Raw genomic sequence first — 25,497 nt, forward strand, 5'->3', positions numbered from 1 at the left:
ATCAAATCAATCATATTGAACCATGCTAAATTAGATAATTATTGTCTCTATCAACTCTAATGGCTTAACACTTTGTAAAGGACATTTACTTGGGAGACCACACAAGATTCTTCTTTAAAGTTTGACACTGGCCTATTAATCAACAGCCTTTATATCCATTCCATGCATCAATTTTAAGCCTTTCTGACTGTATTCTCATGCAATCCATGTTTTCCCATCTGCTCTACATCGACATTGTGATGGGTTTTTTAACAATAGTTTTGCTATAAAAACTAGATATACTCTTCATAGAACTCTTCTAATTTACAAGTCTAGAATGAGGGAGCAGTAAAACTTTATGAATCTAGAGATTAAAAAATAGTGGGTTTTAAAAATAAGAAATAAGGAAATGAGGAGGAAAGTAGGTTTTAGTTGAAAGATAATAGGTTCTGAAATATATGTCATTCTAAATTCTATCCTTTAAAACCAAACATAATCCCAGAGGAGCAATTCAAATATTATAAAACTCTTATCATATTCACTCTTTTTTTTTATTGTAGACTGTAGTCAGCAACACCTGAGTTCAATCCAGCCTTAGACATTTAAGTAGTTGTGTGACCCTGGGCAAGTCATTTAACATTGGGTTTTTCCCAATACCATTAAAACCATAAATTTCATCAATCATCATTTAAATGATGTCAAAGAGATTTCTCTTTCTTCCTCTCTCTCCCATCTTTTTCTTTCACATTTTCTCTAAAAGACAGTAAAGAAATAATAGATGAATTGATAGCACTGCACTGGCTTCTACCCATAAAACTTAAAAAACCCCACAAAACTAGAAGATCTCCAAAGTGTGAGTGAATTCCCCAAAGTGAAAATTGGAAAGCAATAAGCAAGAATCATAGAAGATGTACAAACAAAACAATTATGTTATGATTAATATTTTTAGAGGGAAATCTACATTGATGAGCTTATTGAATAATATTCTGAAAACAGTTCTCAAAAGACTATTGCTTGCCTTTTTTGCTACTTTAGTTTAATTTTTATATTGATCAAGAAATAACAAATCTACATTTATTTTTTTTAGACCAGACCAGTGATTGTATTGGTAGTAAGAAATATCTTTGAGGAAACTCTCTATACTAATGTATGCCTACATCTTCTCTGCAACTTATAATCTAAGGATTTCTTACAGCACACAGAAGGTAAGTGACTTGTCCAAGACAATATAATCAGTATTTGTCAGGGGCAGGGCTTCAACCCAGGCCTCCTAACTCTAAGGTTAGGACTCTATTCATTTAATTCATCCTTTATTTTATGATATTCTGTAATTTATATTTTACATTAATTCAATTTGAGTCTATTAATTGTCTGTTGTAGACAACAATGATAGCTTGTTGAACTTCAGTTACATTCACTTTTTCAAATCATAACACTTGATATGTAGGTTTGTTAATGTACTTAATAAACATGAACATCCCAATAAAACAGTGAAAAACTAACCAGTCAGGATTTAATACCATTTGAATACCAATGGAGATTCCAGGAAAAACAAAAACTGCTTATATAGAATCACAACTATGGTCAAAAAATTCCCTTAAAGAAGAATTGCTATTTATCCTCCTGACTTGTTTCCTACCAATAACATTCAATGGTTGCTAGATAAAGAGTTCCAAATACATAATAGGGAAGTCTAAAATCATGTTTACTGGGGCGGAGCCAAGATGGCGGAGAAGACACACGTGACTTTCTAAGCTCTTCTCTTACCCTCTTTATCAATATTATATCGAGCCTCAAAAATAGTCTTGACTGCTACAATTCGTAAAGATAAGAAGTAGAACAACTCACCGGCCGAAGAAAATCTGCAGTCTCGCCAAAAAAGGTTGGTTCCGGGGCCAGGGGGGAGATCAGGGCAGACTGGGAGAGAAATTAGGTTCCGAGGAGAGTCTCAAACCCAGGGTGAAGGCACAGATCTCAGCACAAGCGCGCAGCCCCAACCCGCAGTACAGGGTTTCTCCTTGGGGCAGTTGTGATCCTGCACAGCAGGAGGATGCAGCCCGGATTAGCCTCCAATCTGTGCAGTGGGGAGCTCGGCTTGGGGCCATAGAGCTTTTCCAGGGTCGATTTGCATCAGGCAGAGACGCTGGGCAGAGTTTGCGGCGGTCTGCGGTCTGCGGTCTGTGGTCTGCAGTCAGCTGCTAATACTCACAGTCCCACAAGAGGCTCCGGCCTGGGGCAGTGACACTTTCACCCCTTAGTCTCTAGCCGAGGGCAATCGCTAATCCACTCAGCCCTACTAAGCAGTTTGATAGCTCGGCCAGTGCTGAATCCACTTCCTGTTGGGGGAAGGGAAAACTCTCACTCAGAGCATTCCCATACCTCGGAGCCAGAAATCGGTTTAAATCTTTCCCTGCTCTGCAGAGGAAGCTGGTAACCCCCTTGCCTAGGAGACCTACCCTAAAGGCTTTAAAACATGAATAAAAAGATGAAAAGAACGATCGATAGCTTCTATGCAGAAAAAGAGCAGGTCAGCAAACCTGAAGAGACCTCAAACAGCAAAATGCATCAGACTGTCCTCCTTACATAATGCTTCCTGCATAGAAGAGACCATTAAAAGTCTCAAAGAGAGTTAGAAGATAAATGGGGAAAGGAAAGAAGCCTCTACAAGAGAGCAACAACTTCCTGAAATACGAATTTGAAAAAATAAAGAATTCACTAGAAAGTAGGATTTGTGAATTGGAAAAGACAAAGAACACGCAAGAAAGTAGGATCTGTGAATTGGAAAAAGAAAATAATTCACTAAAAAAAAAATTAGTGAAATGGAAAAAAATTCCACAGACCAAAACAATACATTCAAAAACTCAATTGGACATATACAGAAAGAAGTAAAAAAGCTAATGAAGAAAATAATTCTTTAAAAATTAGAACTGAACAATCGAAACTAATGATTCATTGAGACACAAGAATCAGTCAAGCAAAAAAAAAAATGACAAACTGCAAAAACCATGAATTATCTTACTTGCAAAAACGACAGACTTGGAAAAATAGATCTAGGAGAGATAATCTGAGGATTATTGGACTTCCAAAAACTATGATGAAAAAAGAGCCTAGATACTATTTTACAAGAAATCATCAAAAGAGAACTGCCCTAGATAGTAATAGAATCAGAAGGTAAAATAGGCATTGAAAGAATTCATTGAACACCTTCTGAAAGAAACCCTAAAATAAAAACCCTAAGGAATATTGTGGCAAAATTTCAGAACTATCAGATTAAGGAAAAAATTTTACAAGCAGCCAAAAACCATTTAAATACCGAGGTCCATAATCAAGGATCACCCAAGATCTGGTTGCCTCTACATTAAAGGAAAGAAGGGCTTGAATATGATATCTCGAAAGGCACAAGAACTGGGATGCAGCCAAGAATAAACTACCCAGCTAAGCTGAGCATTTTCTCCAGGGAAGAAGATGGACTTTAATGAAACAAATGAATTCCATTTGTTTCTGAAGAAAAACCAGAACTAAACAAAAATTTGATCTCCAAGAATAGAACTCAAGAGATGCAGAAAAGGTAAAATAACTCTTGAGAATTGTATTTCTGCTTGTGGATATACAAAAGAATACATGTAAAATTTGATTGTACTGATATAACATAAAAGGGAAGTAGATATGGAAAAGGGATGATGGCAGAATAAGGTGGGAAGGAGGGATAAAAAGAGGGAAACCACATCCCACAAAGAGTCTAAGGAAACTTATCATATCTGAGGGAATTTAGAGAGGGGAAGGAACATTGTGTGAATCTTACTCTCATCAGAGTTGGCTCAAAGAAAAAATAATTGACATTTGTTTTAGAGAAAATTCTCTCTCACCTCATTAAAAACGGGGGAGAGGAAAAGGAAAAGAAAAAGAGTAATAAGGGAAGGAAGGGGGAAAGACTCAAAGGGGAGGGAGGGATTATAAGAGGATAAGATCGTGATACAAGAGGGGTACATAAGTTTAAAAGGGGAAAGAGGTTGGGGAGGCAAGAATAAGTAAAGCACAATCTGGGGTTATTAGGATGGCAGGAAATACAGATTTAGTAATTCTAACCGTAAATGTGAATGGGATGAACTCCCCCATAAAGAGGAGGCAGATAGCAGACTGGATCAAAAGTAAGAACCCCAGAATATGTTGTTTACAAGAGACACATTTAAAGCAGGGGGATACATATAGAGTAAAGGTAAAAGGCTGGAGCAAAATCTATTATGCTTCAGGTGAAGTCAAAAAAGCAGGGGTAGCCATCCTTATCTCAGATCAAGCAAAAGTAAAAATTGATCTAATTAAAAGAGATAAGGAAGGAAACTACATCCTGCTAAAGAGTAGCATAAACAACGAAGCAATATCAATATTAAACATATATGCACCAAGTGGTATGGCACTCAGCTTCCTAAAGGAGAAGTTAAGAGAGTTGCAAGAAGAAATAGACAACAAAACTGTAATAGTAGGAGATCTCAACCTTGCACTCTCAGAATTAGACAAATCAAACCACAAAACAAATAAGAAAGAAATTAAAGAAGTAAATAGAATATTAGAAAATTAGGTATGTTGGATCTTGGAGAAAATTGAATGGAGATAGAAGGGAATATACTTTCTTCTCAGCAATTCATGGAACCTATTCAAAAATTGACCATATATTAGGACATAAAGACCTCAAAATTAAATGCAAGAAAGCAGAAATAGTAAATGCTTTCTTTTCAGATCATGATGCAATAAAAACTACATTCAACAAAAAATTAGGGGGAAATAGACCAAAAAGTAATTGGAAACTAAACAATCTCATTTTAAAGAATGATTGGGTGAAGCAGCAAATTATAGATACAATTAATAATTTCACTCAAGATAATGACAATGATGAGACATCATACCAAAATTTGTGGGATGCAGCCAAAGCGGTAATAAGAGGGAATTTTATATCCTTAGAGGCTTACTTGAATAAAACAGAGAAAGAAAAGATTAATGAATTGGGCTTGCAACTAAAAAAACTAAAAAAAGACCAAATTAAAACCCCCAATCAAATACTAAATTGGAAATTCTAAAATTAAAAGGAGAAATTAAAAATATTGAAAGTAAAAAAACTATTGAACTAATTAATAAAACTAAGAGTTGGTTCTATGAAAAAGCCAATAAAATAGATAAGCCTTTGGTAAATCTGATTAGAAAAAGGAGGGAGGAAAATGAAATTAGTAGTGTTAAAAATGAAAAGGGAGAACTTTCCACCAATGAAGAGGAAATTAGAGAAATAATAAGGAGTTATTTTGCTCAACTTTATGCCAATAAATTTGATAACCTAAGTGAAATGGATGAGTACCTCCAAAAATATAGACTTCCCAGACTAACAGAGGAAGAAGTAAATTGCTTGAATAGTCCCATTTCAGAAAAAGAAATAGAACAGGCAATTAAACAACTCCCTAAGAAAAAATCCCCAGGACCAGATGGATTTACATGTGAATTTTACCAAACATTTAAAGAACAATTGGCCCCAATGCTATATAAATTATTTGATAAAATAGGGAATGAAGGAGTCCTACCAAATTCCTTCTATGACACAGACATGGTACTGATACCTAAACCAGGTAGGCTGAAAACAGAGAAAGAAAATTATAGACCAATCTCCCTAATGAATATTGATGCTAAAATCTTAAATAAGATATTAGCAAAAGACTACAGAAAATCATCTCCAAGATAATACACTATGATCAAGTAGGATTTATACCAGGAATGCAGGGCTGGTTCAATATTAGGAAAACTATCAATATAATTGGCCATGTTAATAACCAAATTAACAAAACCATATGATCATCTCAATAGATGCAGAAAAAGCATTTGATAAAATCCAACATCCATTCCTATTAAAAACACTTGAGAGTATAGGAATAAATGGACTTTTCCTTAAAATAATCAGCAGCATCTATTTAAAACCATCAGTAAGCATCATATGTAATGGAGACAAACTGCAACCATTCCCAATAAGATCTGGAGTGAAACAAGGTTGCCCACTATCACCGTTACTATTTAATATTGTATTAGAAACACTAGCTATAGCAATAAGAACTGAGAAAAAGATTAACGGAATAAGAATAGGCAATGAGGAAGCCAAATTATCACTCTTTGCGGATGACATGATGGTATACTTAGAGAACCCCAGAGATTTTGCTAAAAAGTTATTAGAAATAATCCACAACTTTAGCAAAGTTGCTGGTTATAAAATAAATCCACATAAGTCATCAGCATTCTTATATATCACTAACAAAATCCAACAGTCAGAGTTACAAAGAGAAATTCCATTTAAAGTAACTACTGATAATATAAAATATTTAGGAATCTATCTGCAAGGGAAAATCAGAAACTTTATGAGCAAAATTACAGACCACTTTTACACAAATTAAGTCTGATCTAACCAATTGAAAAATATTAAATGCTCTTGGATAGAGCGAGCAAATATAATAAAGATGACAATATTACCTAAACTAATCTATTTATTTAGCGCTATACCAATCAGACTCCAAAAACTATTTTAATGACCTAGAAAAAACAACAAAGTTCATATGGAAAACAAAAGGTCAAGAATTTCAAGGAATTAATGAAAAAAATCAAATGATGGTGGCTTAGCTGTACCAGATCTAAAATTATATTATAGAGCAGCAGTTACCAAAACTATTTGGTATTGGCTAAGGAATGATTAGTTGATCAGTGGAATAGATTAAGGTTCAATGGGACAAAACAGTCAACAAATATAGCAACCTAGTCTTTGACAAACCCAAAGATCCCAGCTTTTGGGATAAGAACTTACTGTTTGATAAAAATTGCTGGGAAAATTGAAACTAATATGGCAGAAACTAGGCATCGATCCATACTTAACCTGTACAACAAGATAAGGTCAAAATGGGTTCATGACCTAGGATAAAGAATGAAATTATTAATAAATTAGAGGAACATAGGATAGTTTACCTCAGACCTGTGGAAGGGGAAGGTCTTTATGACCAAAGCAGAACTAGAGATCATTACTGATCACAAAATAGAAAATTTCTGATTATACTCAAACTGAAAAGTTTTTGTACAAACAAAACTAATGCAGACAAGATTAGAAGGAAGCAATAAACTGGGAAAATATTTTTACAGTCAAAGGTTCTGATAAAGGCCTCATTTCCAAAAATATAGAGAATTAACTCTAATTTATAAAAATCAAGCTCATTCTCCAATTGAAAAATGGTCAAAGGATATGAACAGACAATTCTCAGATGAAGAAATTGAAACTATTTCTAGTCATATGAAAAGATGCTCCAAGTCATTATTAATCAGAGAAATGCAAATTAAGACAACTCTAAGATACTACTACACACCTGCGATTGGTAAGATGACAGGAAAAATAATGATGATTGTTGAGGGATCGGGAAAACTGGGACATTGATGCATGTTTGGTGGAGTTGTGAACGAATCCAACCATTTTGGAGAGTAGTTTGGAACTATGCTCAAAATGTTATCAAACTGTGCATACCATTTGATCCGAGTGTTACTACTGGGATTATATCCCAAAGAGATTATAAAGAAGGGAAAGGGACCATGTATGTGCACGAATGTTTGTGGCAGCCCTTTGTAGTGGCTAGAAACTGGAAACTGAATGGATGTCCATCAGTTGGAGAATGGATGAATAAATTGTGGTATATGAAAATTATGGAATATTACTGTTCTGTAAGAAATGACCAACAGGATGATTTCAGAAAGGCCTGGAGAGACTTACACGAACTGATACTGAGTGAAATGAGCAGGACCAGGAGATCATTATATACTTCAACAACAATACTAGATGATGACCAGTTCTGATGGATCAGGCCATCCTCAGCAACGAGATCAACCAAATCATTTCTAATGGAGCAGTAATGAACTGAATTAGCTATGCCCAGAAAAATAACTCTGGGAGATAACTAAAAACCATTACATTAAATTCCCAATCCCTATATTTATGCACACATGCATTTTTGATTTCCTTCACAAGCTAATTGTACAATAATTCAGAGCCTGATTCTTTTTGTACAGCAAAATAATGTTTTGGTCATGTATACTTATTGTGTATCTAAGTTATATTTTAATATATTTAACATCTACTGGTCATCCTGCCATCTAGGGGAGGGGGGGGGGGGTAAGAGGTGAAAAATTGGAACAAGAGGTTTGGCAATTGTTAATGCTGTAAAGTTACCCATGTATATATCCTGTAAATAAAAGGCTATTAAATAAAAAAAAAATCATGTTTACTGGGGATGATAGTGGGGTCAGGAATGTTTTTTTTTTATTCCCCTGGATCAGGCCATATGCACCTTTTTGGTAACGTTGTAAAGTATAAAACAAGCAGGATAGTGTGGAGAGATTTATGGCCAGCCTGTTGAGGGTGATGGGAGTTGGATGCAACCCAGAACTATGTCTGAAAGAGATACACAGGCACCTCCAGAAGCAAGTCTCCAACAATGAGGTGCTGCCTGAAGTATAGGTATTAATGATTGGAGGATTACTAAATCAAGTCCATTCATTGGGGTGTGACTAAGCAGCTTGTTGTATATGAATGTAATAGAATACTATTATATTGGGATAATTGTAAAACTACATATTTGTTATTATCCATTAACCTAAAATTCCTCATATTCCTTATATCAAACCACACTATCCCATTATATTCATATAATACAACTTGATAATTTATTCCCAGTGTGTCACCTACTTTGTTTCCATTTCTTTTTAGCCTCAAATAAATTCTACTATAAATATTCATTCATGAGTCCTTTTCTTTTATATTTGAGTATTTTATATAATTATGTAATTTTATATATGTATATACATACATGATTCTTAAAAAAAACACAATGTTTAGATGTTTGCTTTTCCTTCTGAAAACTTCTTTCTTGTTGTATATTTGTATATTGGAATTTTTTTCAGATAATGATTAAGTTCACAACAAAAAGAAAAATAAATTTAAAAAGAAATAAATGTAATAAGTATGGAAAAAGAGGGTATGATCTTCATAAATGCATAAAAAGTTACATAAGCAGAACATATATATTCAAAATAATTTTCACACTGTAAATGGAAAGAAAAACAACAACAAAACAACTGAAACTGAATGCTATGTAAGGATCATGCAAGAAAAGATATAACTCCTCTCCCACTGCTTTGCAAAGTTGGGGGGATGTGAGTACAAGAAAATTGCATGTAAAGACAAACATTGATGTATGTTTTAGTTCTCGGAACTATTATTTTTCTCTTTTTATTTATTAGAAGATATGGTTTTCTTTGGGGAGTAGAAATAGGGAATATAGATGATGTGAGAAAGGAATGCTGGATCAGGTAAAACATACCTATGTTCCTTCTAACGAAGTAATTACATCATTGGTCTTCTACTGAACATCAGAGAGAGCTTATTTTACAATCCTAAATCTTCCCTCTCTTCTACTTTTCCTTCCCCCACATCACCAAATTGGGTATTGCAAAATATAATGCCTTCTTGATATAGTCATGGTTTCAAACAGACTTATGGGTGAGTGGGTGGAGATGCTACACAATTCAGCTTTCTCAAAGTTGACCAACTTGCAGGAATTTCTTTGTGCTGCTCTGTTTTAAATAAACACAGATAATTAAATCAATCTTTGCATCTCCCTTTAAAAGAAAACATTTTTCTAATTTGAAGGATTTTTAATATCAAGGTCTCACTAATTTTCCCTGTTTTATGTTTTAAGATAACACAAGTACTTTTGCTTAGATGCACTAGCTAGTTTTAGGTTTTATAGTTATTGGGATTTTTTTTGTTTGTTATTTTATGGTTATTGGGATTTTTATTGTTTGTTTTCTGATACAGGTTGGTTATATCAGTCTACTGGAAGACAAAATACTGTTATGAGTGTGTGGGAAACAAAAAAAAAATAGATTTGGAGTCCAAGGACCCTGACTCACAATGTCATTTGGCTACTTACTACTCAGATTTCTCATCCATGAAATAGAAGAATAGGATTTGGTGAACTATAAGGTTACTTTCTGGTCTAAATCTATGATAGTCTGATGAGAATGAAGGTCCAACAGATATTTCCATGCTTAACATCTACCTAATTAAAATGAGCTTGAAAAACTAACTGAATTGCATTTCAGGAATGAATACCATTTGGGGTTTCTAGGAAGGAAAAAAAAAAGCATTTGGAGTCATGTAATAATTATATTCTTTAAAACATTTTTCTAACAAGTCTGAAAAATATTATTTATGATCCTCTGACTGCTACCAGTTGCTGATGATGTCACACTTAGCTTTTTGTTTCTATCACCCTGATTTCAACTCCAGGAAACTCAACACAGCAGTGAAATACAGGAGTATGTCAAAAAGCATGTGCTATGACTTATCATGCTCCAAACATATGAGAACACAGACACTATGTAATGCCTGATAAAGTGCTTTTGCATCAAGATATCAACAACTCTCCCTTTTTCAGTAGTACTAAATGAATTGGATGATTGCTGTTCTACAGTTTCTCAGTCAGAAGGGGCTGTCAGCAGCTTCATGATGGCCATCTGGGGAAAACAAAATTTTGGCTCACAGCAAGATGATGTAACATGCAGAGAGCATTGGCAAGGGCAGGGTGGATTATATTAAAAACCTATCATATTTGTTAGCTAACTCTAGATGACAGTATTGGAGTGTACCATAAAAAGCTGTGCAAATCCTATGAATTTACCACATTGGTGGACATCTTGAGCTCATCTATTAGCACGAAACACAGCAAAAATTTACTGCGGTTCTTTCTGGGTTATATAATGTGTATTATTTATACATTTTTTAAAGAACCTCTAAATATCCATTTATCAATACATTTTGGACTTTGTACACACACACATACACACACACACACACACACACACACACACATATTGCTGAGGCAATTAGAGTTAAGTGACTTGCCCAGGATCACACAGCTAGGAAGTGCTAAATGTCTGAGGTCAGATTTGAACTCAGGTCCTCCTGACTTCAAGGCTGATGCTCTATCCACTGTACCAACTACGTGGCTCCCAAATGCATATTTTTAAAAAATATCTTATCATACTAGCAATTATCCCATATCACACAAAGTGTTTGATGAATATTTCTTAAATGTTTGTGGTAGCCCTTTATATAGTGGCTAGAAACTGGAAATTGAATGGATACCAATCAATTGGAGAATGGCTGAATAATTTGTGCTATATGAATGTTATGGAATATTATTGTTCTGTAAGAAATGACCAGCAGAATGATTTCAGAAAGGCCTGGGGAGACCTACATGAACTTACTATATGATGATCAATTCTGATGGACATGGCTCTCTTCAACAATGAGATGAATCAAATCAGTTCCATTTGTTCAATAATGAAGAGAACCAGCTACACTCTGTGAAATAACTATCGGAAATGAGTATGAACCACAGCATAGCATTTGCACTCCCTCTGTTTTTGTCCACTTGTAGTTTTTATTTCCTTCTCAGGATATTTTTACCTAATTTCTAAGTCCGATTTTTTGTGCAGCAAAATAACTATATGGGTATGTATACTTTATATATATATATATATGCTTTATAAAGTATACATATACTTTAACAAATTTAACATGTCTGAATCTACCTGCCATCTAGGGGCGGAGGTGGGGGGAAGGAAGGGAAAAGTTGGAACAGAAGGTTTTGCAAGGGTCAATACTGAAAAATTACCCATGCATATATCTTGTAAATAAAAAGCTATAATAAAAATATGTAAAAATGCAAAAAATAAATAAATAACAATTTTAAAAAAGAATATTTCCTAAATGAATTCCCTCCCCCACCATGTGTGTGTGTGTGTGTCTCTGTGTGTGTGTGTGTGTGTCTTTGTGTCTGTGTTTCTGTGGCCTATTAACACAGAAACAAACTGACATAAGAGAACTGATTCCAGAACCTGATGGCAATAATATAGAGGATAAAATTCCTTCATAGGAACATAATATTATACAAACATTTTCAAGATTTTTTTTTAATCAAGCTGAGGACACATTTTTTCCCTTTTGGTGGAGAAGTAATGGACAATAAGAGGCAGTTGTGGTTGTTGAATTAGCTGAATTTTGTTTAACTTCCTTTCAATATATAAAGGATTTCGTTTTTGAGAAGTAACTTGGTTTTGTTGAAGAACGTATACGTCAATAAATATTTTAAAAATAAAGATGAAGAAATTGAAAAAACAAATTAAATCGTTTTGGTGGGTAGGCTAGTTATTAGAAAAAATTCTTACAGACCTGATTGGTCCACTGATTAACCAATGCATCACCTTTTACAATTCTCAATTTGTTGTGTCTGTATGTAAAACCCTTCATATATAATATACACTATTGAAACTAAAAATAGGGGGATCACCATGTTCCATTATACCTATAACATAGTAAGCTATTGTCATCATTATTATTTTGTTAAATTCACACATATTATGAGTGGCATAATGGATAGAGAGCTAGTTTAATATGTTTAATATAATCAGAGTTCAAAATCTCAGAACCATACTAGATGAGTGACATTGAGTAAGATACTTCATCTCACAGTACCCCAGGCAAATGCTTAGGACTGTAAGTTACAGAATAGTTGTTGGTCTAAATTTGTAAAGTGTGTTTTTTCATCAGGGAGTTCTCCATTTGAAAAATATCAATAATGGTGAAGGCCTTGAGTCCATGTTGTATTATGATAATTTGAAGTATTAGGTTTATTTCACCTCAGGAAGAAAACCGTGTTTATATTGCAGGGAAGATGTAGAGATATGGTACTTTGATAAGCTATCTTTGAGAATGAAAAAGACTGCCAAGTGGAAATGACAATACTTTTCCCATTTGACCCTGGGGATGGCAAGGACAAAACAGGGTAGAAGTTGAAAAGAAAATTTAAGCTTTATTTCAGGAGCAAGTTACTAACAATTACAGTTTTCAAAAAAATGGAGTTGGTTGACTAGGGAGGTAATTGATTTCACATTCTTGGAGGTCATCAAAATGCGAATGGATGACTTGTGGGATATTTCTTGCAGGTAAGGGTTAGTTTTTAAGGGACATTCTAATTCTCTATGATTCTGTTGAAAAAATCACAATCTCAAACAAAGAATATGTTACATAGAACTAAGAAATTATTTAGTAGATTATATTGTTATAATTGAATTGGAATTATAGGAACATCTTAAATATAGAAGTTCTATTCCACATTGATGCTTTAATATGGTTAAGGATCCATAATTTTAATGGACTTTGACAGTCTTTCTGTCTTTTGTTTTTCATTTTCTAAATGTTCCCATAATTCTTTTATAATAGACTGATTTTTTTTCTCTTGTTCTTTATAGTATTTAAAGGTGGGATGTGGATTGTTAATGTAATATTCAAATGACTGAACAAACCATCTTTTGTTCCCACCATATGATCAGTTCACTTCTTTCCAGTTTATATAAATGATTAATATGCATTTTTACATAAATTACTATTAATACCATATCACAGCCTCTGATGCCAATTATATATTTTTCCATTGACCTCTTAACTTTTTGTCCCACACCACTAGGAAACAGATATATCCTATGTAGGAAAAGCTGATTCTATTTTTGACTGAAGCACAGGTAGAGGAATAAAGAGAGAAATACTTAGACTAAAAATGATAAAGGCATATTCACCTCATGATAATGGCAATTGCTCCTCTGAGTCACAAATCCCTTTTACTCTCAGATTGACTGGTGAAGATTAGAAAATAACTCAATGAAAGCACCTTTAATCAGTCCAATCAGCAAACATTTGTTCCAAGAGATCCTGACTCGTGTTAGCAAATAATCAGACACATCTCTTTCTTCTTCCTCTGAGAAAGATGCAATATTTATATAAGACCTTGTCTTGGTCCTCATGGAATTTGTATAGAGACCTAAAGATTTTGGTCCCCTGGTGGCCAATCCCTCTTTTTTTTTACCCTCATACCCACTCTCATTCTCCACTAACTCAAACTTTCAGAGCTAGTAGAGATATAATGACAATAAATCAAGTACACAATTGACAAAAAGCCGAATCTAATTTGGTAACCATTCAGGGCCATTGAAGAAATAGAATGGCATGTGTGACATCATTCTCCCTCAATCATGAATTAGGAAATTTTCAAGATCTCTAGGGATAAAGTTAGTGTAGATGGAAGCCTTTATTACTTTCATAAAATAATAGAAATGCTTAATTTGAACATTTACATTTCAAATTCTGACTGACCATTTATGGTATGTCTGAATTGTAATACTGCTCCCATGAAATATTTATGCATATGTGTGTATCTTTCTCTCTATTATATATATATATATATATATATATATATATATATATATATATATTTCCCCCCATTCCTTATGCTCTTAGACAGTGAGTTTCAGTGGTATATCATATGGTGACTAGGTGTGGGACAGGGATGGAGACTATCACTGAGTCTTAAGGGATCTTGATGGACAGAACAACTGAATGATCAGTCATCTGCAACTTTTGGAGATATTAGAATTGTATGTGGCAGGGATTTCTCAAGTCTCAAATGGGATTCTTTTAACTAAGACATTCTAGAAGAATAAGAGAGGTCATGACAAATGCTTGCAAATTGCAAGTTGAACACACTTGAATGTCAATTACATTGGCATAGTAGAACCTGATTCCACAATTGTCTATTATAAGCTTATTGATGAATTTATAATGCCGGATCCTCCTGATGCAGTCAAGGAAACTGATGGTAAACAGTGGAGAAAGAAAAAGAAATGAAATGATGACTTGAAGAGTGAACTGAAGAACTAAACTGAAAATGGTTCATAGGATCACTGAAGTCAAGCCAACATGAGGATAAGCAAGAATATAGTGCTTCAGTTTACATAATAAAGAATGCAAGCTTAGCAAGCAACATAACAATTGCAAATATACCCTTTGATGTAAATGTACTCTAGCTCCTACTAGGTCTAAATACAAAAGATCGAACTACTAGGAAGAGGGCCCATATGGACAAAGACTTTTATGGCAACTATTTTCAGGATAACCCCAAAACAGAAATTAAAATATACTCACCTATTGGAATGGCTAAACAAATTGTGGTATGTGAAATTTGATTAGAAAAAAGAAAGGAAAAAAAACACAAATCAAAAGTGAAAAAGTTGATACTTAGCAATAATAACAAAGACATTAAAGAAAAAAAATAGTAGCTATTTTGCACAAATATATGGCAATACAACTGACATTCTAATAAAAATGGATGAATAATTATAAAAATATAAATTGCCTCAATTAACATAAGAGGAAACAAGTTACTTAAATAGTCCCATTTTAGAAAAAGAAATCGAACAATTCATTAAGGAATTCCCTAAGAAAAAATCTCCAGGGCCAGATGAATTCACAAGTGAATTCTACTAAACAATTAAAGAATAATTAATTGTAATGCTTTGCAAACTATTTCGAAAAATAAATAAAGGAGTCTTGACAAATTTCTTCAGTGACACAAATATGGTACTGATACCTAAACCAGGAAGAGCCAAAACAGAGAAAGAAAATTTACTGGTCAATCTCCCTCATTGATATTGATGGGAAATTTTAAATAAAAGATTAGAAAAGAGATTGCAGTAGCTTATCAGCAGGATAACACACTATGACCAAGTGGGATTTATACCAGGAATGCATAATAAAGCCAACAGAAATCATATGATAATCTCAATGGATGGAGAAAAAGCTTTTGAAAAAAATACAGCACAGATTCCTATTAAAAACATAGGGGTTAAGGGAGCTTTCCTTAAAATAATAAGCAGCATATATCTAAAACCAACAACAAGCATTCTTTGTAATGGAGAGAAGCTGGACACATTCCCAGTAAGATCAAGGGTGAAACAAGGATACACATTATAGTCACTATTGTTCAACATTGTACCAAAAATATTGACTTTAGCAATAAGAAAAGAAAAAGAAATTAAAGGAATTAGAAAAGCAATGAGGAAATAAAACTATCACTCTTTGCAAATGATATCATGATGTACTTAGAGAATCCTAGAAAATCATCTAAAAACTTCTTGGAAACAATTCACAGATTTAGTAAAGATGCAAAATATAAAATAAACCCACAGAAAACATTACCAGTTCTATATATCTTGACAAGATCCAGCAGCAAGAAATAGAAAGAGAAATTCCATTTCAAATTTCTGTAGACAAAATAAAATACTTGGACCTTGAATAAAATAACTGCCAAAATAAATCCAAGAACTATATGAACACAATTACAAAACATTTCCCTTTTTTTTTTTTTTAGTTTTCAACATTTATTTTTATAAGATTTTGAGTTACAATTTTCTCTTTCTCTCATTTTTCCATACCTTTTCTCCAAGATAGCAAGCAATCCAACATAGACTATATGTGTAAAATAATTTTAACCATATTTTTAACTTCATCAGATTGTGAAACAACAATCAAAACTAAAAGGAAAAACTGTGATAAAGATAACAACAATCACAACAAAAATAAAAACAGTATGTTTCAATACATATTTAGTGTCCATAGTTTCTTTTTCTGGATATGGATGACATTTCCCATCACAAGTGTTTTGGAATTGTATTGTTGAAAAGAGCAATTTGTCATAGTTGATCATCACACAATCTTGCTGATACTCTGTTCAATGTTCTAGTTCCGCTCACTTCACTCAGCTTTAGTTCATGTAAATCTTTCCAATTAAACTAAAATCCACCTGCTTATCATTTCTTTTTTTTTTCTAAAGCTTTTTATTTTCAAAACATATGTAGGGATAATTTGATAGCATTAACTCTTGCATAGCCTTGTTTCAGATTTTCTCCTCCTTCCCCCCACTCCTTTCCCTATATGGCAAGCAATTCATTATATGTTAAACATGACAAAACACTTCTCAAACAAATAAAATCAGATCTAAATAATTGTAAAAATGTCTGTTATGTTTAACATGTATGAGACTAGTTGCCATCTAGGGAAGTGGGTGAAGGGAAGGAAGGAAAAAGTTGGAACAAAAGTGATTGCAAGAAGCTAATTGTACAATAATTCAGAGTCTGATTCTTTTTGTACAGCAAAATAATGTTTTGGTCATGCATACTTATTGTGTATCTAAGTTATATTTTAATATATTTAACATCTACTGGTCATCCTGCCATTTAGGGGAGGGGGTGGGGGGGGTAAGAGGTGAAAAATTGGAACAAGAGGTTTGGCAATTGTTAATGCTGTAAAGTTACCCATGTATATATCCTGTAAATAAAAGGCTATTAAATAAAAAAAAAAAGTGATTGCAAGGGTCAATGTTGAAAAGTTACCCATGCATATGTTCTGTCAATAAAAAGCTATAATAATAATTAAAAAAAAACCCTTTCCTTTCCTTGGGAAGATAACTGTTTGGGAGCCTTGTCTCCTTCAGATAATTCTTCAAGTTTTTTAAGTGACTTGCTATCACCAGCTATAAAAAGGAATTAGGACTTTAGTCAATAGGCAATAAGGCAAGGGAGGGGAAGTCAGCAGGGGAGTCTGTCATTTTGATTATGCAAAAGGTCTGGAAGAAACAGCCCAAGCTGCCAGGCAGTGAGAGTAGCTAAGCAAGATAACAGAGTCTGCTCAAGAAGGGCTGGGCTGGATTGGGTCACAGACCTGGGAGTTACAGAACAAAATGGAAAGTGCATTCTATTTATACTCATAGGACCTGAGTTTGAATCCCACCACTGCCACATCCCATTTACATAAGCTTAGACAAATGACTTAATGCTTATAGCTTCAATTGACTTGATTGGCATGCTAACTGAATTAGAAATTAATAATAATAGCTAGCAGTTATAGAGTACTTTAAGGTTTCAAAGTTATATAGATGGATATATACATTTATATATAATTTTTACACATAATATATGTGATATATGTATAGTATATCTGTGACTTGTATATTTAATATAATGTTACATGTGTGTAATCTGTTCATGTAATGTGTTTATATATGTGTGTAATATAATATGTAATATATAAAATTTGATCATCCTGGCAAAGAAAAATGTCTGTTGTTCATGACTAGGCCAAGCTAATATAATAAAAATGATAATTCTGCCTAAATTGGTCTACTTGTTCAGTGTCATACCAATTAAACTGCCAAAAATTAATAGAACTCAAAAAAATAACAAAATTAATCTTGACAAAAGGTCAAGAATATCAAGGGGATTAATGAAAAAAAATACAAAAGGTGGTGTCTTAGCAGTACCAAATCTAAAACTATATTATAAACTAGCAGTCATCAAAAACATTTGATACTAGCTAAGAAGTAGAGTAAGTGGCATAGATTAGATATACATGAAACAATAATCAAAGCCTGTAGTAATCTAGTCTTTGAAAAAACAAAAACAAAATTAAGCTTCTGAAATAAGAACAAAATTTAGAATAAATTTGGAAATAAAATTTTGGAATAAGACAAAATTTGCTGGGGAAACTAGAAAATAATATATCAGAAACCTAGCATAGACCCACATCTTGAATTTCATGTCAAAATAATGTCAAAATGGGTATATAAGCAAATTAGCAGAGCAAGGGATTGTTTACCTATCATATCTTTGGAGAAGGGAGGAATTTATGATCAAAGAAGAATCTGAGAACACTAAAAAAGCCAAAATGGACTATTTTGATTACATCAAATTAAAAAAGATTTTGCATAAATAATACCAATAGAAGCAAGATTAAAAGGCAAATTCAAAGCTGGGAGAAAAAAAATCTTTACAGCCAGTATTTCTGATAAAGGTCTCATTTCTAAATATATAAAGAACTTTGTCAAATTTGTAAGAGTACAAATCTTTCCCCAATTGATATATGGCTGAAAGATACGAAGAGACAATTTTCTCTGACAGTAAAATCAAAAGCATCTATAGTCATATGAAAAAAAATGTTCTAAATCACCAGTGGTTAGAGAAATGCAAATTAAAACAACTCTGAATTACTACCTCACGCTTCTTAGATTGGCTAAGATGACAGGAAAGGGTAATGATAAATGTTGGAGGGAATGTGGGAAAACTGGGACCCTAATGCTTTGTTGATGAAATTATGAAAATTGAAGAATGCTCTACAACCATTCTGGAGAGCTATTTGGAACTATGCTCAAAGTATTATAAAACTTTGACCCAGAAGTTGCATTACTAATTATGTATCCCAAGGAAATCTTAAAGGAAAGAATAGGACCCACATGTGCAAAAATGTGCAATTCTTTTTGTGGCAGAACAGAATTGGAAAATGAGTAGATGTCATGTGGGTGAACCCTAAAACTGTCCAAATTCTCCTCTGGGAGAGACCCATGTTCAGGGAATCAAGTTAAGTGGTCTTATTCAATTAGAGATCTTGGCCAAGGACTTGATCACACCCTCTTTTAAGTTGAAGATTAGTCCAGTACCATTCCCAGTAGCTCAAAATACAAGTAATCTCTTTTTAATTTGAGATCTAGGCCCAGGAGAATTGACAACATTGAGGGAATCTCATTCAATTTTGAATTGAAGCCCGAGCCTCAGACAGCTAATAAAAGACAACTCTGGGCTTTGAGTCTTTCTTGGCAAGCTACTCTGCCAGGACGTTTGCCTACTGGCAAAGATATTCTCTTCTCAGTGTTAACCTTTGTTATCTTCCTAACAGGACCTTTTTTTTTTGCCCACTAAGAAGTCTGTCTTCCTAGCAGGCTATCTTCTCAGTGCCAATAAATCCCTTTTTGACACACAGATTTCAGATTTGTGACTTCTTTTGCATAGGACCTGTGCAGACCAGAGGGGATTTCCCACCCCAATTCTCACTCTTCATCACAACTACCACTAACCTCATCATTTGCATCTCATCAGCTGCTCCATCAATTGAGGAATGCCTGAACAAGCTGTTGTATTTGTAGATAATGGCATATTATTGTTCTTTTAAAAATGATGAATAAACTGATTATAGAAAGCCTGGAAAGATTTTCATGAGCAGATGCTGAGCACAACAAGCAAAACTAGGAATACATTGTACACAATAACAGCAAGAATGTCTAATGATCAACTATGAAACACTTGGCTCTTCCTATTGCTTCAGGGATCCAAAGCAATCAAAATGGATTCTGGATAGAAAATGCCATCTGTATGGCAAGGATGTAAATCAATACCTGCTATGTTCATTTTGTTGTTGTTTTTATGTCTTCCAGGGTTTTTCATTTTTGCTCTGATTTTTCTTTCACAACATTATTCATAAGGTAATGTGAATTAAAAATAACTAATTAAAAATATTCAATCAAGATTCAGGCGGCTGTTGTCTACCTACTTTCAGGACACATTCTTTTTCTAAGGGTTTAATAACTTCCAGTCTTTTTCTTCATCTTTATCTTGCTTTTGGTCCCATACTAAAGGATTTGATAATATATATTCACACTTCTCCAAATACCTTAACATCAAATTACCTATTTCCTATAACCTTCTCTTCTTGATTTTCCCATCACCTGGATTTCACTTTCATGTCTGTGAGCACTGAATCATCCTTGTCATTCTATTCTGCTTTGCAACCCCTAACCATCCTGATCTTCATTCTCACTAGCAGGAATTCTCTCTTTATCTCTACTCCCTGACTTGCCTGGCTTCATTCAAATCCCAACTAAAATCCCCTCTTCTATAAGAATTCTTTCCCAGATTTTTTTAATCTTAATGCCTTTCAGCAAGTACTACTCAGAGAGAAATCTGATTTGTCCTGCTTATATCTTGTTTGTATGAAGTTCTTTGCATATGATCTACTTGTAGGGAGCTTCTGTCTTTTGTCTCTCTTTGTATCCTTAGCACTTAGCATAGTATTTGTCACATAATAGGCAATAAAATGCTTGTTGAATTAGTGAGCAGCTTAGTTTTTCAGTGACAACATCAGAGAGAAGAAGAATGGATCAATACAATGATAAACTATAAGTCTAGGAGACTGAAGATGAATTAATCATGTTACCCACCTGGCCAGTGTGGGATATTGTGTGTGTTGCTGGACTTTGCTTATGGTTTGTATGTGTGTGTGTGTGTGTGTGTGTGTGTGAAGATTTTAAAAAATTAATTATTCAATGGAGGGTTATGTATATGAGTTAATAAATATTTGTAAACAAAAAAGTGAGTTCTTTGAGAACAAAAACTAAAAATTAAAAAAAAATTATTTTAGAGTCATATCCTTAGAACTTAGCACAATGATTTACTCATAGTAAGCACTTAACAATTTTTTTTAAAATCATCCATTTATTCACATATTAATAAATATGCATGGAAATGTTCACCTCTTCTAATGTTTTGTCTAAATTTTTATCATGTATCTGTTATATTAGAAAAGCTATGCCAGTATGGTACATTGCTACAGTCAGAACTAACTTTGAGCAAGAAACTCTCCAAATATCAAACATGACAAGCAAAATAATTAAGAAGCAAAGATACAATTGATAATCACTCTGTAGCCATTGCATCTTTTGTTCAGTTTCTTTATTCACTTCAGAGGAGAAGAGTTGGACAGATTTCTGTGTCTGGCTACATGAACTGCAACAGTTTGACTGTTACTTGGTGTCTGCATTTCCTTCTATTACAAAAGTGAACTATAAAATAGATTCTGAAAGTTAGTCCTTATAATTTAAGCTCTTATTTGGTTCACATGAAGTAACTTCCAGATTGTTAGTGAAACAAGTTTTTTAAATTTGTGTATTCAAATAAGCATAATTGTCACAAAAAGCTGTTCAAAAGCAGTCCCGCTGAACAACATGTGCATATCTTAATGAGTTTAACATGCTCATTTTCTATTCACATGTTTTTCAAATAAATGCTTTTGAATAATAATAAAATGACTAACATATAGGGACAGCTTGGTTCACCAAAAAAAAAAAAAAAAAAAAAAAAAAAAAAAAAAAAAAAAAAAAAAAAGAGAAAAAAAAAAAAAAAAAAAAAAAAAAAAAAAAAAAAAAAAAAAAAAAAGACAAAATGGAAAAGTTGACATGAACACTGGATAAAAAATGCAAGAATGCTGATGTGGGGTAGAGAGGAAGTGCATTTGACTCCAGTTTTATAATGGAGAATTGAGTTGTGTACCACATGTACCAGAATGTGGGTAGCTTCTAGATGAACTCATAAGTCTGGAAACCAAGCCCCAGATGGGCAGAGGGTTGGGGCCTGGAGGTATATTCTCTAAGACTGGGTGAGGATATTTACCAATTTTGGAAGACATAAATTATTCAAAGCCAAGAAAGCTAATTCAAATCAGCAAATATTTATCGAATGCCTACTAAGCCCAAGGTTCTGCAAGTGAGACAAAAGAAAAAAAAACTCAAGCTCAGAAAATATAACTCATTTGCTTATTTTTACCTTTGAAAATGCCAGTTGCTGCTTCAGGAGAATTTTATATACATAAGAGGAATGCATATCCATGATTGTATTACAACAGAAGAGTTGTGGATGGATATAGTTGACAAGGAAGTAAAATCTGAGCCTAGATATACCTGACTTTATGTCTGTTCTCTGTCCTCTAAAGCATGTTGCCCCTGATTTTCATCCTCTAAGTCCCTTTTAAATGCAGGAGAAACTGGTATCTCCTATATATTTGTCCTTCATTGTAGATCTTAGGTCATATTTTGTCAATCAGTTCTTAGAATGTTTACTTTCATCATTCACTACATGTATCTTGTCCACTCCTAGCTTTGGCTGATTGAGTCACTTAAAGTGCTATGAAAGAGCTGAAAAACTTTTCATACTACTTAACTTGATCCCTGAAGCAGATATCTACTGGGAAGATATGCCTTAATCTTCAGTAGAGAAAATTTTAAAAAATGATTCTTGGAATAAAATCAGAGCAATTGCTTTAATGGGTGAAAGCAATACATACTGGAGATTTCATTTGCAAGTGAGTTGTAATTGCCCAGTAATCTTTATGATGAGGCAATGAAACAGAGAGTAATATGTCATTTTAAATGTTATTTTCTTTTATAAAAATTGCATGTTGCTGCTGTTAAAATAGTTTGACAATGTCAAAGTCTTTGATGTCAAGAAGTATCTTAACTGGGTCATCAGTGGCCATGACTACTTAGGGGGCAGCAGCTGCAGGAGGTACAGACAGTTGCCAGAGAACATTTCAAGAAGAGTTGCACTTCTTTGGATGATGGCTGCAGGGCTAGAATAGAATCATCTCTTTTTACTTAAGAAACATTCATTTCATTGATATATGTCATATAATTTCAATATCTCATTTTATAGATAAAGAAATTAAGCACCACTACTCCAGGTCTATTTAATGTATACATGTTCTTGATGTTGGGACATGGAATTGAATTGGTTTTGTATTATTAAGACATTAAGCTACATACCAATTGATAATACACGAGGACTACATTCTAATTTAAAATGTGGTCCTCGTATATTATCAATTGGTATGTGGCACTAATCCATTATGAATATTATTAAGAAGAAAAGATACCAGGATACTAAAAATGAATCCCTTTTGATAGCAAGCAGAAAGAGGGCTTTATTTTTCCCTTCTTTTCTTCAATAATTCTATTCTTTCATGTATCTGTCTATATTGGAAAAATTAGAAAGGAAAAATTCAAGAAAGACACTCTCAATCTGGAAAATAGTTTTGCATTTTATTTTATTAAAATATTTTATTAAGAAATAGTTGACCAATACATGTTAAATATGTTGAAGTATAAGTTAAATACAATATATGTATACATGTCCAAACAGCTGTACAAAAAGAATTGGACTTTGAAATAGAGTACAATTAGCCTGCGAAGGAAATCAAAAGTGCAAGAGGACAAAAATAGAGGGATTGGGAATTCTATGTAGTGGTTCATAGTCATCTCCCAGAGTTCTTTTGCTGGGTGTAACTGGTTCATTTCATTACTGATCTATGGGATCTGATTTGGTTCATCTCATTGTTGAAGAGGGCCACGTCCATCAGAATTGATCATCATGTAGTATTGTTTTGAAGTATATAATGATCCCCTGGTCCTGCTCATTTCACTCAGGATCAGATCGTATAAGTGTTTCCAGGTCTTTCTGAAATCATTTTGCTGGTCATTTCTTATAGAACAATAATATTCCATAATATTTATATACCACAATTTATTCAGCCATTCTCCAATTGATGGATATCCACTAAGTTTCCAATTTCTGGCCACTACAAAGAGGGCTACTGCAAACATTCTTGCACATACAGGTCCCTTTCCTTTCGTTAAAATCGCTTTGGGATATAAGCCTAGTAGTAACACTGCTGGATCAAAGGGTATGTACCCTTTGATAGCTTTTTGAGCATAATTCCAAATTGCTCTCCAGAATGGCTGATTGTATTCATGATTCCATCAATAATATATCAGCGTCCCAGTTTTCCCACATCCCCTGCAAAATTCTGCATTATCTTTCTCTGTCATTCTAGCCAATCTGACAGGTGTGTAGTGGTATCTCAGAGTTGTCTTAATTTGCATTTCTCTCAATAATAATGACTTGGAGCATCTTTTCATATGACTAGAAATAGTTTCAATATCTTTGTCTGAAATCTGTCTGTTCATATCCTTTGACCATTAATCAATTGGAGAATGGCTTGATTTCTTATTAATTAGAGTCAATTATCTATATATTTTGGAAATGAGGCCTTTATCAGAACCTTTGACTATAAAAACGTTTTCCCAGCTTATTGCTTCCCTTCTAATCTTGGCTGCATTAGTTTTGTTTGTATAAAAACTTTTCAATTTGATATAATCAAAATTTTCTATTTTATAATCAGTAATGATCTCTAGTTCTTCTTTGGTCATAAATCCCTTCCTCTTCCACAGTTCTGAGAGATAAACTATCCCATGTTCTTCTAATTTATTTATAATCTCATTCTTTATGCCTAGGTCATGAATCCATTTTGACCTTATCTTGGTGTACGATGTTAAGTGTGGGTCAATGCCTAGTAATTTCCAATTTTCCCAGCAATTTTTGTAAAACAGTGAGTTCTTATCCCAAAAGCTGGGGTCTTTGGGTTTGTCAAACAATAGATTATTAAAATTATTGACTGTTTTGTCCTTTAAACTGAACCTATTCCACTGATCAACTGGTCTATTTTTAGTCAATACCAAATGGTTTTGGTAACCCTTGCTTTATAATATAATTTTAGATCTGATACAGCTAGGTCACCTTCATTTGATTTTTTTTCATTAATTCCCTTGAAATTCTTGACCTTTTGTTTTTCCATATGAACTTTGTTGTTCTTTTTTTCTAGGTCATTAAAATAGTTTTTTGGGAGTCTGATTGGTATAGCACTAAATAAATAGATTAATTTAGATAGTATTGTCATCTTTATGATATTTGCTCGCCCTATCCAAGAGCATTTAATATTTTTCCAATTGGTTGGATCTGACTTTATTTATGTGGAAAGTGTTTTGTAGTTTTGTTCATATAGTTTCTGATTTTCCCTTGGCAGATAGATTCCTAAATATTTTATACTATCAATAGTTACTTTAAATG

Source organism: Sarcophilus harrisii, chromosome 6 (genome assembly GCF_902635505.1).
Source record: "Sarcophilus harrisii chromosome 6, mSarHar1.11, whole genome shotgun sequence".
NCBI classification, from domain to species: Eukaryota; Metazoa; Chordata; class Mammalia; order Dasyuromorphia; family Dasyuridae; genus Sarcophilus; species Sarcophilus harrisii.